The sequence below is a fragment of the Camponotus vicinus genome, unplaced genomic scaffold (assembly GCF_025532165.1).
Source record: "Camponotus vicinus isolate PSW18456_S1 unplaced genomic scaffold, iyCamVici1.0 SCAF_7, whole genome shotgun sequence".
In the NCBI taxonomy this organism is placed as follows: Eukaryota; Metazoa; Arthropoda; class Insecta; order Hymenoptera; family Formicidae; genus Camponotus; species Camponotus vicinus.
Genome location: NW_028141979.1, coordinates 6,685,941 through 6,699,910, shown reverse-complemented (window position 1 = coordinate 6,699,910; position 13,970 = coordinate 6,685,941). Strand labels below are relative to the sequence as shown.

Here is a 13,970-nt window from a genome sequence, read left to right as displayed (position 1 = left end):
TTTCCCCTCAATCTACGTTACTTGCGACATATAACGGAATACTTATATTCTCGATAATTAAAATTTCAAACGGATTAATTCAGATGATTAGAAAATGAAGTAAATGAACAGAAGTCCTGTTTTGAGAAAAAAACATCATTTAAAAACTTCTAATCTTATTTTACAGACTAAATTGAAAGCAACTCTAAACTGTTAATAGAGTTGTATTTACACTGTAGTTTTCCACATATGTAATATGCTTTTTTAAAGATCAAATTTTTAAATATGTTTTTTTAAGAGTGCTAATGTACGTTGCAATATATTAAAATAAATTTTCCACTTAAGTTTTAAATTTTTTGGAAACAAATTTTCGATATTATGTTACAAGTGAAATATACAGAATACCTTTATCGATAAAAAAAGACGAATATATGTATTAAGAATATACAATGACTGTACAATACATACAACATGCGTGAGCTTATAGAAGTCCACTTCAGCTCAGTAGCAAAGAGCCAACTTTATTCTTGAAGGAAAATGGAGGGCGAAACGATAATGGAGAAACGTGACAAAAAATTCTATTTCTGCTCTAGCGAGGAACGATGCTTGGCCCTGTAGTGTTTGACAGAACAATTTCGGCTCGCTCCAATTTTCGTATACACGTTTGTCCCTTATCGACAATAAACGCGACAACTTATCAAGGGTTAGATCAATATTGTCTACTTTTCATATTTTTTAACGTCTGGAAGAAAATTAATAAAATTATCAATGTTAGAAAGATAAATAACGAAAAATAACGTCTAACATAATTTCGAAAGCTTATTAGTTTAAAGGAAGAATAAGAAACATTTCTTTCTTTCTGAATTTTCCAAACTTGTGTAAAATTAAAGCGAATATTCATTTTAATAAAAATAATTATACGCAAACATTATGATTTTAAATCTAAAATTACAATTATATAAGCATTAAATAAGCATAAGTTATGATTTTAAAACTAAAACAAGAATCTTTTACGTAAAAAACTGCATTAGATTTCATATTAATTGTAACTAGAAATAATTCCTTTAATATTGTAAAGCGATTAAGGACAATAGTGGTAAATAATACGATTATTATATATATGTTCGGCGATATTTGCAATTAATTCATTACTATTGTGAGATTATTCTAACTGTGGTTTTAGACACACATACATATGTCCATTAATTATAACTAATATATAAATTTCACATAATATTGCCACTTTGACGTATAATATTGTTTTAGATCATTAAGCCTTATAGTCATAATTATAGGAATTATAAAAAATACAGTTCGTTTTTCGACGTAATCGAGAAAACGCAACATAATGTCAGTAATATTACGTTAATTACGTAATATTTCACATTAAATGATCCAGAGGTTGTAGAGAAGCATAATTATATAACGCGATGACTAAATAGTTCTTTGTAAATATAATTATACCGCTAAAGCAACCTCGTTAGAAACAAACTTATTGAGTACGTGTAATACGTGCAAGTTTAGTATAGTGCGCAAGCTTCAGCGTGAAAGACGGAATTCGAAATTATTTTCGCTTAAGAGATATTACCGAGTTCCAACAACCAAGTAGCAAAGTTACATATTCAGCAAACTTCTGTTGTGGATGCCAAAAATAATCGTTGCCAAAAATAATTCAAGATGTACATTAAAGCAAATGTTTTCATTCGCCAATCTACATGATCAAGTATGTTAGTTAATCGTTAGTTAATAGTAATTTTCGCTTATTGTGTATCATTATCAATGTGTTTCCAAAAATTTTCTCTCAAATAATTGCAAATAACTACGTTATAATAAATGAGCGCACGCAAACGAGCTATTTTCCTGATGACTCATCGTAATATCGATTTATTCAGTCGTGATATTTCTTTTTGTTTGCCGCCATTTTCAAGAGAAAAAAAATTAATGTCTGCAATAATATCGATCGCGGAAAAAAACCGTTGAAATAAAAAAATCTTGAAATATTTAAGTCTTAATTTATATTTTAAGCATTACATATGTATAACATATATTTTTATAGTCGAATATAAGATTTAAAAATTTTTTAATTATATCTTTAATACACATAATTCATTATAATTATATAACTAATATAATTATTTTAAAATTGTGTAGTATAAATTAATTTAAATTCTACTTTTCTCTATTTCCTTCTTTTAAAACTATATTTCTCTAATATATGGAAGAAATTGTGCATATATGTTTTAATAATTTTCACTAATTTTCTTTATATTATAATAATTATATAAAAGAAATGTAAAGTATACAAAATATACGTATGTCAAATATATATCTTTTTATACTCGTACATTTATATATAAATTCTTTTTACATGATATATAATTCAATTATGTACTAAAAAATATCTTTTATTTATAATTTTTATTTATAATTTTATATTTATAATAGTAATTATATATATAATTTTATATAGTTCATATTTATATTTATAATTATAATTTCTCGATACCTTTTTTGTTTATTTAAGATAATTTTCTCAACATGTAAATATGTAGCTTCGTTTTCTCAATCTAGAATTTACAACAATTAATGCAAAGAACATTGATTTGAACCTAGGCAACAAGACCTGCAACCACTACAAAACAAAACCTAGATTCGATATATCACCCGAAACTTTGGGGTTGACAACTCGGCGAACTGAGCACGGAAGTCAGAAAGCGGAATTACTTTCTGGCTCGAGAGACGCGGTCCGTTTCCGCAGATGTTTGGCCAATTCGTAAAGTTGTACAAGTCAAGTGACGCAATCGGAAAGTGGCCAAACGACAAACAGAGTTGCGAATTGCAATCGCGAATCCTCGCTCGGCGTACACTGACTTGGTCGTGGATTGGGCGTCGATTAACTACGCGGCACTTAGGTCCACCCTTAAGGTACGGTGGACAAGCTATCCGGAAATTTTCATGATCCTTCCTGGTGTTTAATGCATCGAAACGGAATTGTCCTTTGTCCGAGTTGAATGCAGTTTCGCGAGTGCAAAGCGCAATTGTCTTGTCGCGAACAACGCTTTACACGCGTGAGATGCATATTAATATCTTCTAACGTTGAATAAAGTTAACAATTCCCGTGATGATATTAATCAACATCGTGTCTCTCTCGCTTTCCCTAGTTAAACAAGGAAGATTAGTACGTAGCAAATTTATTACCTCTAGTTACCAATTTTCTTTAGTTAACGCTACGGTGTACATCTTGCTTTGACAGACCAACACAATTATCCAGATTACTAAGAGCAATTAATTACGATACATTTCATCATTGAGACTTCGAATGCATTCAGGACAGATCAATAGCGTTGTACTTCCGAGACTGGATGTAGTGTTGATTTGTAACACGTTAATCTAAACACGAGGATCTAAGTGTACACTTTACATCAACAGTATTAGTCGAACATGGTATTCTTATAGAAACTCGTTCATAGAGATCATTTGTAAGGATTATCCTCTCTCTGAGAATTATTCTGTGAATTATTCTTTATTTACGAGCGTCGTTTTTCTTTGGAGAGAAAGAGAGAATTATTTTTTTCGCGAATAGACCTCGACAGTTGCATTAATAGAACCTGTACTAGTGTATATATAAAGCGATATATTCGTACAGAACAAAGATTGAGATGTTGACCCTAAAAGTCTGAGAGTCTTCTAAATAAAACAGGATCGAAAATGTCAAGATAAATCAGTGAGAAAACCATGGTAAAATCATTACTGTTGCGAGTCATTCCGAGAATAGTTTCCAGTATAACTAATATTTCAAACCAATGTTTTGATTCTAATCAAAACTTTGGACACGATAATATGACATCTATGAAGAGCGCACGCTAAGGTAAATGCGTAAATATTAATGAGAATCAAGCAATATTTCACGCGTAAAATTGTATCATGGAGAATATTCCCGCGATTGAAGTGGCAAAAGTTGTTTGCTTTGGTTCTATTTAAACGATTTTCGCTATATGCACGAGCACGAAATGTAATCGAGACGATGTTGATGCACCGTAAATTTTAATGTCATCGAATCATGAAAATTTATCGTTTTTCTCCAATAAATCGTATGCTATTTTCATGTCAAAATTACGTATCATATTGGTAAATAAGCAAAAATTCGGGAAATTAATGCGAAAACACAGAAATGTCTGTTCGAATTTTACATTTATACGAGAAATGTATATCTCAAGTATATCCAATAAATTCCAATTAAATATTAAGGATGTTACATCAAAGATAAAATAAAATTACACCGTCGTAAATTTTACATTTGTAACATTTCTCGGAGATTCACTAATTTTCGATATTTTTTCGTGACATCGTCATTGCAAGATTCACGTTTACAAAACACAACAACAAAACACAAATAGTAACGCTATCGAACGTTTCGCGTTTTTCGTTTATCTACCGGACAGATGCCATGCCATCTCTCCCCTGCAACGTATAAAACAAACATTTAATTTTTCTATTTCGCTGTTCGTTTGTGTCGGCAAACAGGACGAGAGTTTCGCCACATCGTCAGAAATCAATAGGGGTCCTTTGCGCTATTTCCACGTCAAACGCCTCCTTCAAATAAGATCGAGATCAATGCATGTAAGTGAAATAAGATGCAGCGGACGAATTCAGGCGATATCGCGAGCGATTTCATTCTTTCGCGGGGATATCTCGCCGACAATGGAGACCTTCGAGTAGGATCGATCACTCTGTCTTACCCTTTTCACTCGGATTTATGCTGCGACGAAAAATTCTTTATTCGGACGAAACAGCTACCTGTTCGTCGATTCAATCGATTCGCGAGAAAGACAGCAATGGAGGCGATGTCCGACCTCGCGTAGCCTGATTTGATATGCTGACATGCCAGTGGTTGAACGTGATATTCTATGCTACTGTGAACCATAAGAACCGTATCATTTATGCGGTGACACGAGCTATCATGTCGATCGTATAAATAATATCGTTCTGATGAAAAAATATTAGGTCAATTTTTTATTAATTCTCTCCGCTATAGAAAAAAGTTCACGCGACAATGATTCGCATTATGATCGCTCTTCTCCGCATATTCAATAAATTACAAGAATCACGTATAATATCTCATCCGTTTTATACGTTGCTTCGTAAAAATATCTGTAACTGTTACATTCAGAATGTCACGATAGGATGTTATTCTTCATTATCTCTCTGAATTTTGCCTTGTCCTAATAATCATGTTTGTCATAATAATCACATTTACCAATTTAACGTAAAAATTGATTTAAAGCCGTAAGCATCTGATACAATTTTCGCGAAACGCGACGCTGGAGATAAGAAGATATAGCGAAAACAATTTTGCATAAACACGATCGATGCTGAAAGTTCTCGGGAGAATGAAAGGTTGCCCAACGGGAATAAGTGTCGCTATTCTTGACGTTCTTCGTTGTTCTTTCTGCCGATGTTAAGAAATGTATCAACGCAGTCGCGCAAATAACCTTTTTGACAGACATACAACTTGACATTTCTGATGTACGGCATGGAAAAGAAAAAAATAAGCAACGAAAAATTCATTTTGTTACATACTTGCATAAAATTCATTAAAAAGATTTCATAAAAAGAAGACAATTTAATCTCAGGTATATAAAATATATATTATTTTTCGAAATATATTTTTTCTCCCTTTGCGTAACAAAAAATATCAGCGTAAAAAGATTTTATAATTGAATTTTATATCTGATTATAAAAAAATATATCGCGCCAAGTCATATTTTATAATCCATACGAAAATGAAATTACTAATATATATTTATATAAGCATCTTCTTTATCTTAAATTATCGTTTCATTAACTTACTCTCTCCTTTCATCGAGATATTTGAATTATATAAATTTAAGAAATAATATTACTAAAAATATTATTAGAAATTGAAATCATTTTTCTAAAACTGTTACTTCACAAATGCAAGTTTAGAGAACTTTATATTATTTTCATACATTCTTCTATATTTCTTTTGTATTATTTTCATATATATATAATATTATAATATTATAATTATATTAAATATTATATATATTATAATTATATAAAAATATTATATATATTATAATTATATTTTTTTTCATATCGCTGCAAAGGGACACTCGTTTTTAAAAAATTTGACATATAGCCATTAAAATAATAACTGAATTAAAACAGTTTTAAATTTATTTCAATTTCATATGTTTTCTCTTTTAATTGTTTTCTCAGAGCAGATTATCACAACGCTTCAGAGTAAAAGAAAGAGGTTTCCACGGATTGTTTTCTTTCAATTCGATTTTGTACTTGCGGAGATAGTTTACTTTTCTCTCCACTACTTCACGATAAGCCAAATCGAAATAATTTACAGAAGTTCAGCAAACGGATTACATTGTTTTCTCTATGAAACGTGATAGGCAACAAAATAACAAACATTAATATAAGATATCTAATATCGACTGATACTTTTTAACATATTCAATTATGCGTATATTGATTTTGTGTCATATCACTTTCGATATATTAATTACTCGATTAAATCTCCACTATTTTTCGACGATAGCGCCGATAAAATATTTCAGGAGATTATGATAATCTTGCGGACAATTTTCTTTATATATCACTTTATTTGCCGCAATATTACCACGAATATTACAAAAATGTGCGAAATTTATGTCGTCTGCATCCAGGACGATTTTTGCATTTTCCTAGCGGAATTCTATTCTTTCGTGCGATGATATATTTATATCGTATATCTTACGAAGAAATAAGATGCAAAATTAAATTTCATAAAAGACCGGATAGTTTTGAATATTAAAACGGCGTTTCCGTGTGATACATCGGCCGGTGAAGGCAACAATTTGTATTTCATGTCGAGCGGTAACTTGCGAAAACTTGCGAAAAATTTGTGTATGATGTATACGATTTTCACGGCATCGATTCGCCTCATAACATAAGTGTGCTCGATAAATTTCCATATTTATGGAATTTGGGATGTATGCGAGAAAGAATTCTATCGCAGTTAATCAAATGAGCGAGAGTAAATAGTGATACAAGTTTGTAATTGCAAATAGATCGCTTCTTTCACGCAACCGATCGATGTGTTATTACAAAATATTGCAGAAAATACCGTGTTATTATAAAATATGTAGCAAATAATAATAATAAAAATGTTTGTCTTGTAATATCTCAATATTTTTTTTATTGTGTACATGTTTTTGTGTACATGATTACATATCGTTTTTTATATAGAGTGCATTTTATTAATTTTTCCACTACACTTCAATAATTTTATAATATTTTATAATAGCAATATAGAAAATCAATATTTTTATTTCATGTGTTACTAATCGAAAAATTCCTAAGTTCTACAAAACATTCGTAGAAAGAGCAAGATTGTGTTATTTATATTCGTGATTGTTTATATTATTTCTAATGAATATACAGATTTATATGACATGAATGTAAAATCTTTCTTAAAAACAATTAAAAATAAATAGCACTTTGTGAGTTAAAGCTTCAGAGAATAAAATCTAATTTTTTCTTCAATCTCAAAAATATAAATTTTATTTTAACAAACTTAATGTATTATTTAACATATAGATTATAAAGATATATGAAATATGATACACTTTAAAAAGCTACGATAAATGAAAATTTCGTTAAAGAAAAATTTCAAATCCGTTAAAATATTTTTTATTCAAATTTAAGACTGTTAATGAATCACTCTATAACTCTTCAAATTCATCATAGTTAATATTGTTTCGATTGTTTAATATTGTTTTATCGATACTAAAAGGATGAGAAATCAAATAGATTTCTTGTTTTCGGGACTAGTGAAATCATGATAAGAAAGAAAAACAAGATACATACGAAAATAATGAATGCTGGATACTCTCTTAAATTGAGCGATGTATTATGGGGTTCTTGCAAATTTATGACAAATTTGAACATGTGAAAAAAGTTGCTTAGGCGGCAAAAAGGGAGCAGAAGAAAATCGTCGTATTATTCGATTTATACGTCCGCGAAATTCAACATCGACGACTAATGGTCCGTTTCAGTTTGACACCGACAATTTTATTGACGAGCGAATTTCGAAGCATATAGCTATAAGAGGCCACGTCAAGTTTGAGACATCTCCTGTTCCAACCGTGCTTCCGCGCATTTTGGGAACATGATTTATTGTAATAATATTCTAACGCGAATATTCCGTTAGTACGTGAAATGTTCAAATAGGAGATATTGACAAGTGTGGCATAAAATTTTTATAGAAAACTTATGTATTGTCATAGCTAAATGTCATGTTACACGTCACAAGCAAAAGACACATTTTTTAAAAAATGGAAAAAATTTTTAGAATTTCAACGTTAATAATAAATAAATAACACACCCATATATATCGTGTTAAAAGGTTTTCAATGATTGAAAAACTTTTTTGTGAATATTAGTAAATTGCTGCATTATCAAAAAAATATAAAGAAAGCTTTTAACGATATGATAAATTATTCAATTTTATTTCAGTACAAATGTACAATAAATGGAAAAATTGTCTAGATATATAATATATATTTAGATTTTAGATATTATTTTTTTATTTTTTTCAGTGTATTCAAAATAATCTAACAAAAGTTACAAAAAAATAGACTTCTTTAAAGTTTATTTTTTATCTAATTCGTAAACTTTATTTTGATAAACATTCAATTGCAGAATAATTAAATGCAAATAAATTTAATGCTAAATTTAATGCTAAATTAAATGACTTTAGCGTGATCAAAGAAACATAAAAGAAGGCAGAGAGATTTTTTATACCCACTTCTTCTATGATGTTTTATATCTATTTCTTCAAACTGAATCAATAAAAATGTCACTGATTTAAACAGTAACAAGATTTCACTGAAAATAAGTAAATATTTCATTTTAATTTTTTCAGAAAAAACTCACATTTTGTCCTTCCGTATTTTACTGATTTATGCAATAATATTTGAATAATCAGCTACTAATTGATTCTTCTCAATAAAATTTTATTCTTTACAGTGATGTAACTGAAATCGCTGTTTATCAGTAAATAAAACATTGATTTCATTTAAAAGAGATATTTACATAATAATTATAATTAATTATAAAATAAGCAAATATATTTTCTCAAATAAATTAATATTTCCTTTAGAGATTTTCTCTTTTAATTTTATTACTTTATTACTTAAAGTCTAGTACTTTCCATCCTCCTTCAATTTCATAAATAAATATTCATAAAATTATAAATTTTTTTCGAACAATTCTTAAAATTCATGTTAATTTGTATGATATAGACACATTGATAGTGTCACTTTCTCACGCCAATAATCTTACAAGCATCAATCGATACATTTTGGTATCGACAACGATACAGTCATATTATTTTGCGGGAAATGCAATCACAACATCCCCTATTAGCCTGTGGTACTTTCATCGAATGATTACCCGCCACGCGACAACGGAGAATTTGACATTCCAACACATTCCTCTTGACACATCAGTTTCCGTCATATCAAATACGAGATCGCGTCGTTGATATATCATTTACCCAAATATGCATGTTAGTAATCATTGTTTCCAATTCTGTTTTCGTGATTCAAAAGTATGGCATTGAGTTCCAATTTTACGTTCGTATCTATTGTTGCAATTATCAGTTAAACTTGTTTCTAAATCCTGTTTTTGTAAATATTACAAAATTTTGCTGCTTCTATTTAATCCCTGCGATCAAATCTACACAGTAAAGTAATATAGAATTACATAAATAAATAGATGAGATTTCACAATAAATAACAAAAATATATAACATTTCCACAGTATAATTTTATGCTTATATCATGTATTAATAGAAATATATAATATTTCCATTATTTATTGTAATTTTATACTCATTGTTCATATAATTTTATATATCTTTTATAGTGTATGCAAAAATATTCTACCTATTTATATTATAACCTATTATTACCTGGAAAGGCCAAATATAATATATTCAGAATATAATACAAATAATAGTATAAATTATAGTACAAATTATATAAATATAATATATTTAGAGTATAATAATAAATTATAATATTGTCCTACTAGATTGAGAATGTGTCGCATAATAATAGCATTGACGATTTAATGGATATGGATTGAAACCGGAGAAAATGCATTTAATTATATAATTGGTATAACGAGCTTTCTAATAATTTTGTACAAATATGGGATATGGGGCCATGCTGTGAATTGTTAGCCAGTCAGATGATTTTGATAAATTTCTTTTCCAAATATTATGAGAAGCTTCATATTTATATGTGGAATATTGTTTCAAGAGAGTTATATAAATTTAAACATATGTGTCATTATCTTATATTTTAATTATCTTTGCTTAATCTTTATAATCACCAGAGATTCATTATAGACTAACTATTTCTAAACAGAATTATATTAATATTAATTTTCAAATCGACAAACATCGTTTAAACAGCTATGTTATCTCAATGACGAACTGACAATTTCGATGCCTTGAAAATGAGAAAGTGCGTTTAATGGATCAAGTACTTAGTACTCAAGTACTAAGTTTGCCAAGGAGTGCTTTTGTAATAATTAGATGCAGTCATGCGGTATTTGCGTTACGAACTGTTTGCTCTCGATTATTATGCAAGGTTGGATAGTTATAGTGGATTGTACATTGTTCACATAGTCATATCAAATGGCGACTATTAAATCGCTCGATATAAGCGTAGACGCCTCATATAAATGCAACATAATGCAACGTGCTAATTATAGTTCAAATAATGTACGCTCTGTGACATAATAATTAATGAATTTGCGTCTACGAGCGTAGCACTATGTTTTACATATCATTATTAACGAAACAATATATCAGATGGGAATGTGATTAACTTTCTTGTATTATCGAAGAATAATAAAATCTTTCCTAGTAACAAAACAGGACTCATTTTGCAAATAAATTTTTATTGTTTAGAGATTATACATATTTAATCAATATAATGTGTTTATTGTATGTATATGTGTGATTTAACTTATATATATATATTATTTAAACTTATTTATTTTTACTTATGAAAATATTTTTAAAACAATTTATAGCTACTAAATTGTTTTATGAACAGATTCTTTAATAATAAAAGACAGAATGGTATGAAAATAATTATATATTTATATATGTATACGCTTTAAAGTTATAAGAAAGAGATTTTATTTTCTCTCACAAATGTATTCTCCCATTTATATGTGCAAAATATTAATGGATAAAAATATTTAAAAAATGTTAATAAACATTCTGCAAAGTATTTCAATTCTGAATAATAATTTTTCAGGTATGAGGAGACTGTTACATGGCTGCGAGCGTGGGTGGGACAAATTTTAAAATAAATTCCGTCACTAATTGGCAAACTTATAAAGTATAAAACTATAATTATAGTCATCAGAAGAAGTAAGATGTAAGAACTTTATTAAAGTAGTTCAATATATTCTGAAACTAATGGAACTGATTATCATTGGAGCATTTTTAGCCTTAGATGTCAAATTGATTTAATTACCGGAAGTCGTTTGAATTCGGAAATATCTTGCATATCGAAGTGAGAACGGAAATAACGAATGGATTGGCCGTGATCCAATCGAGATAAAAGAACCGACGTTCATTATAAATTGGTTCATTATAGGTTGGTTCTAATTCGATTACTGTTTGTCGAATTATCTAATGATGGCGCTTGCATCATTAGAAATGTTTCTCTCACAAATTGATGTATAAAAATTTATTGGAATTAATTATATGACAAATTAATTATATAACATTTTTCTTTCGAATTAATTATTTTTTTTTTAGTAAAAGCTTTCTGATATATCATATGAAGCAAATTTATGTAATGTGTGTTACATTAAATATCTTGAAAGTTGATTGACTTTCTACTAAATTAAAAAACCCAGTTGAAATCAATTAAAATATAATTCTATAATTGATTCGTACTCTCGATACTTATAATTTATTAAAAGCTTTTATAGAGATTATTTATGATCATACATATAAATAATAAAGTAAACAGAAAGCTTTCTAAATAATTTTATGCAATTATTACATCTGAACGTAAACAATGAGCATTAACAAATTAATATTTTATTCTAAGCGGAATATTATTTTTCTTTGAATCTAAAAATCTTAAAAATAAAAAAAAATATTTATACAAAATATAATTCCTAGCTTATTATCTTAGAAAAAATTCAAGCAATGTTGACAAGATCGCTATAAGCCATCATTACTTGAATATTTCTTTCTTATATGTCATAAATATAATAACTGTAGAAATCATTCTATAATTGATTGAACATTCAGAATATTTCAATAACATTTGCATAATTATAATATAAGGTATATGAAAGACCCGATTTCTAGTATTAAGTATGAAAAGTTGCAAATGCTCTCGTCGTTGTATGTTTTTCCATACATAAAATATATTATAATAACGTTATAATTACAATTATATTAATACATTAATCTATCATCTATTTACTTCTAATTTTTTAAACACAATAATTATTTAAATTGTTATTTAATAATGACTTAATAAACAAACGGCAATTGCGTTTATATTGTAAAATAAATTAATGGTCACTCAACTGCATTCAAAATTGCGCTAATCATGATAAATTTCAGATAAAGAAGTAGTAAAGAGGAAAAGAGATCCAGTACGCTTATATGTACACATGCCAGAATAAATAATGATGTAGAAGGGGCCAGAATAAATGATGATGTGGGAGGCGCTTTAGAATGTATCGCACTAATATGCATACATTACTTCCTATCCATGTTCTTCATCTATATGCTAGTTAGTTGTTTTAAACACACCGCTGGTTTATCGACCAGCCGCGGTCGACCTATATCCATGGTATTATTGTTTGACGACTTTGCGTCTTTATCGTATTCGAGGAACTTCCAGTGTAAAGTTCGAGATTTAAAAGAGAATCACAAATGTTCCATTTTAAATATTAATGCGTTCTCGTCAATATCGCTTTCCCCAGTTTTAGAAAAAGCTCAAGTCAGATATTCAATAAGCTAATTCTTTAAATATCTTAAATTTTAATATCATAAAATTTTGAATGACTTTGATATCTAATAAAACATTGAATAATTCTGACATAAATTTGTGGAATTTTTGACTCACAAATTGATGCAAGTTATAATTTTGATGAATCGGATTGTAATTTTATATAAGTATCTCGAGAAATGTAATCATGTTAATATCGAATTTTTATCGTTATGCAAGTAATAAAAAAGAATCATTGTCGCACGTATATATCGATATTACATCATGTACATTTGAACGTGTCGTAGAAACACACAGTGACTTTAATTTCTACAAATATAGAAAATTTGTAAATCCCTCTCGTTAACTTTTATGTAACACAGCTGCACCTCATAAATATAAAATGCCATAAACGGTTGCGTTTTTATCGGACTGTACATTTTCATTTCAATTTTCATTGATACTGTTAAACGCGTTTAAATATTTTTTGTGTACGTATTAGTTAAAGCTTATCCATTATAAATTATAATTGGCACGATGTATATTATTTATCGATGTGGAATAACGGCATCGTATATATATATATGCGTCCGTTACATATTCTGGATCTCGTTTTAATATTTGTACACGATTTTTACAAAAATGAATCCATATTAACGTATCATGCGTTCGACGGCGTGCAGAATATTCGAAAATGCAGAGTACACGGCAGATAAAATATCTCTCTTTAGTTCTCTTAAATATACGCGCGCGTAATACACTGTCGGATTAAAATCTGAATAATAAATTTATAGTGTTTGAAATAATCGGGCAACTCGCAACGTTATTCAATGCGCTTGGACTATACGACGAACACATACAGAAATTGAAACGATTACTCGTACACCGCAAACACTACATTCAATGAAATTCGAACATAAAGTAGAGTTTTGC

At 28.7% G+C, this 13,970-nt stretch overlaps 1 protein-coding gene and 1 long non-coding RNA gene across 4 annotated transcripts in view; both read left to right on the top strand.

The window, feature by feature from the left end:
• LOC145975146 (uncharacterized) overlaps positions 1–13,970 on the top strand; it is a 99,299-nt gene that overhangs the window by 11,787 nt on the left and 73,542 nt on the right. The gene's annotated exons all lie outside the window — the stretch shown is intronic.
• Positions 1,516–7,135, top strand: LOC145974797 (uncharacterized). The gene is made up of 5 exons (XR_014439799.1): positions 1,516–1,702; positions 2,593–2,904; positions 3,201–3,458; positions 3,626–5,612; positions 6,223–7,135. It is a non-coding gene; the product is annotated as an uncharacterized LOC145974797 (long non-coding RNA).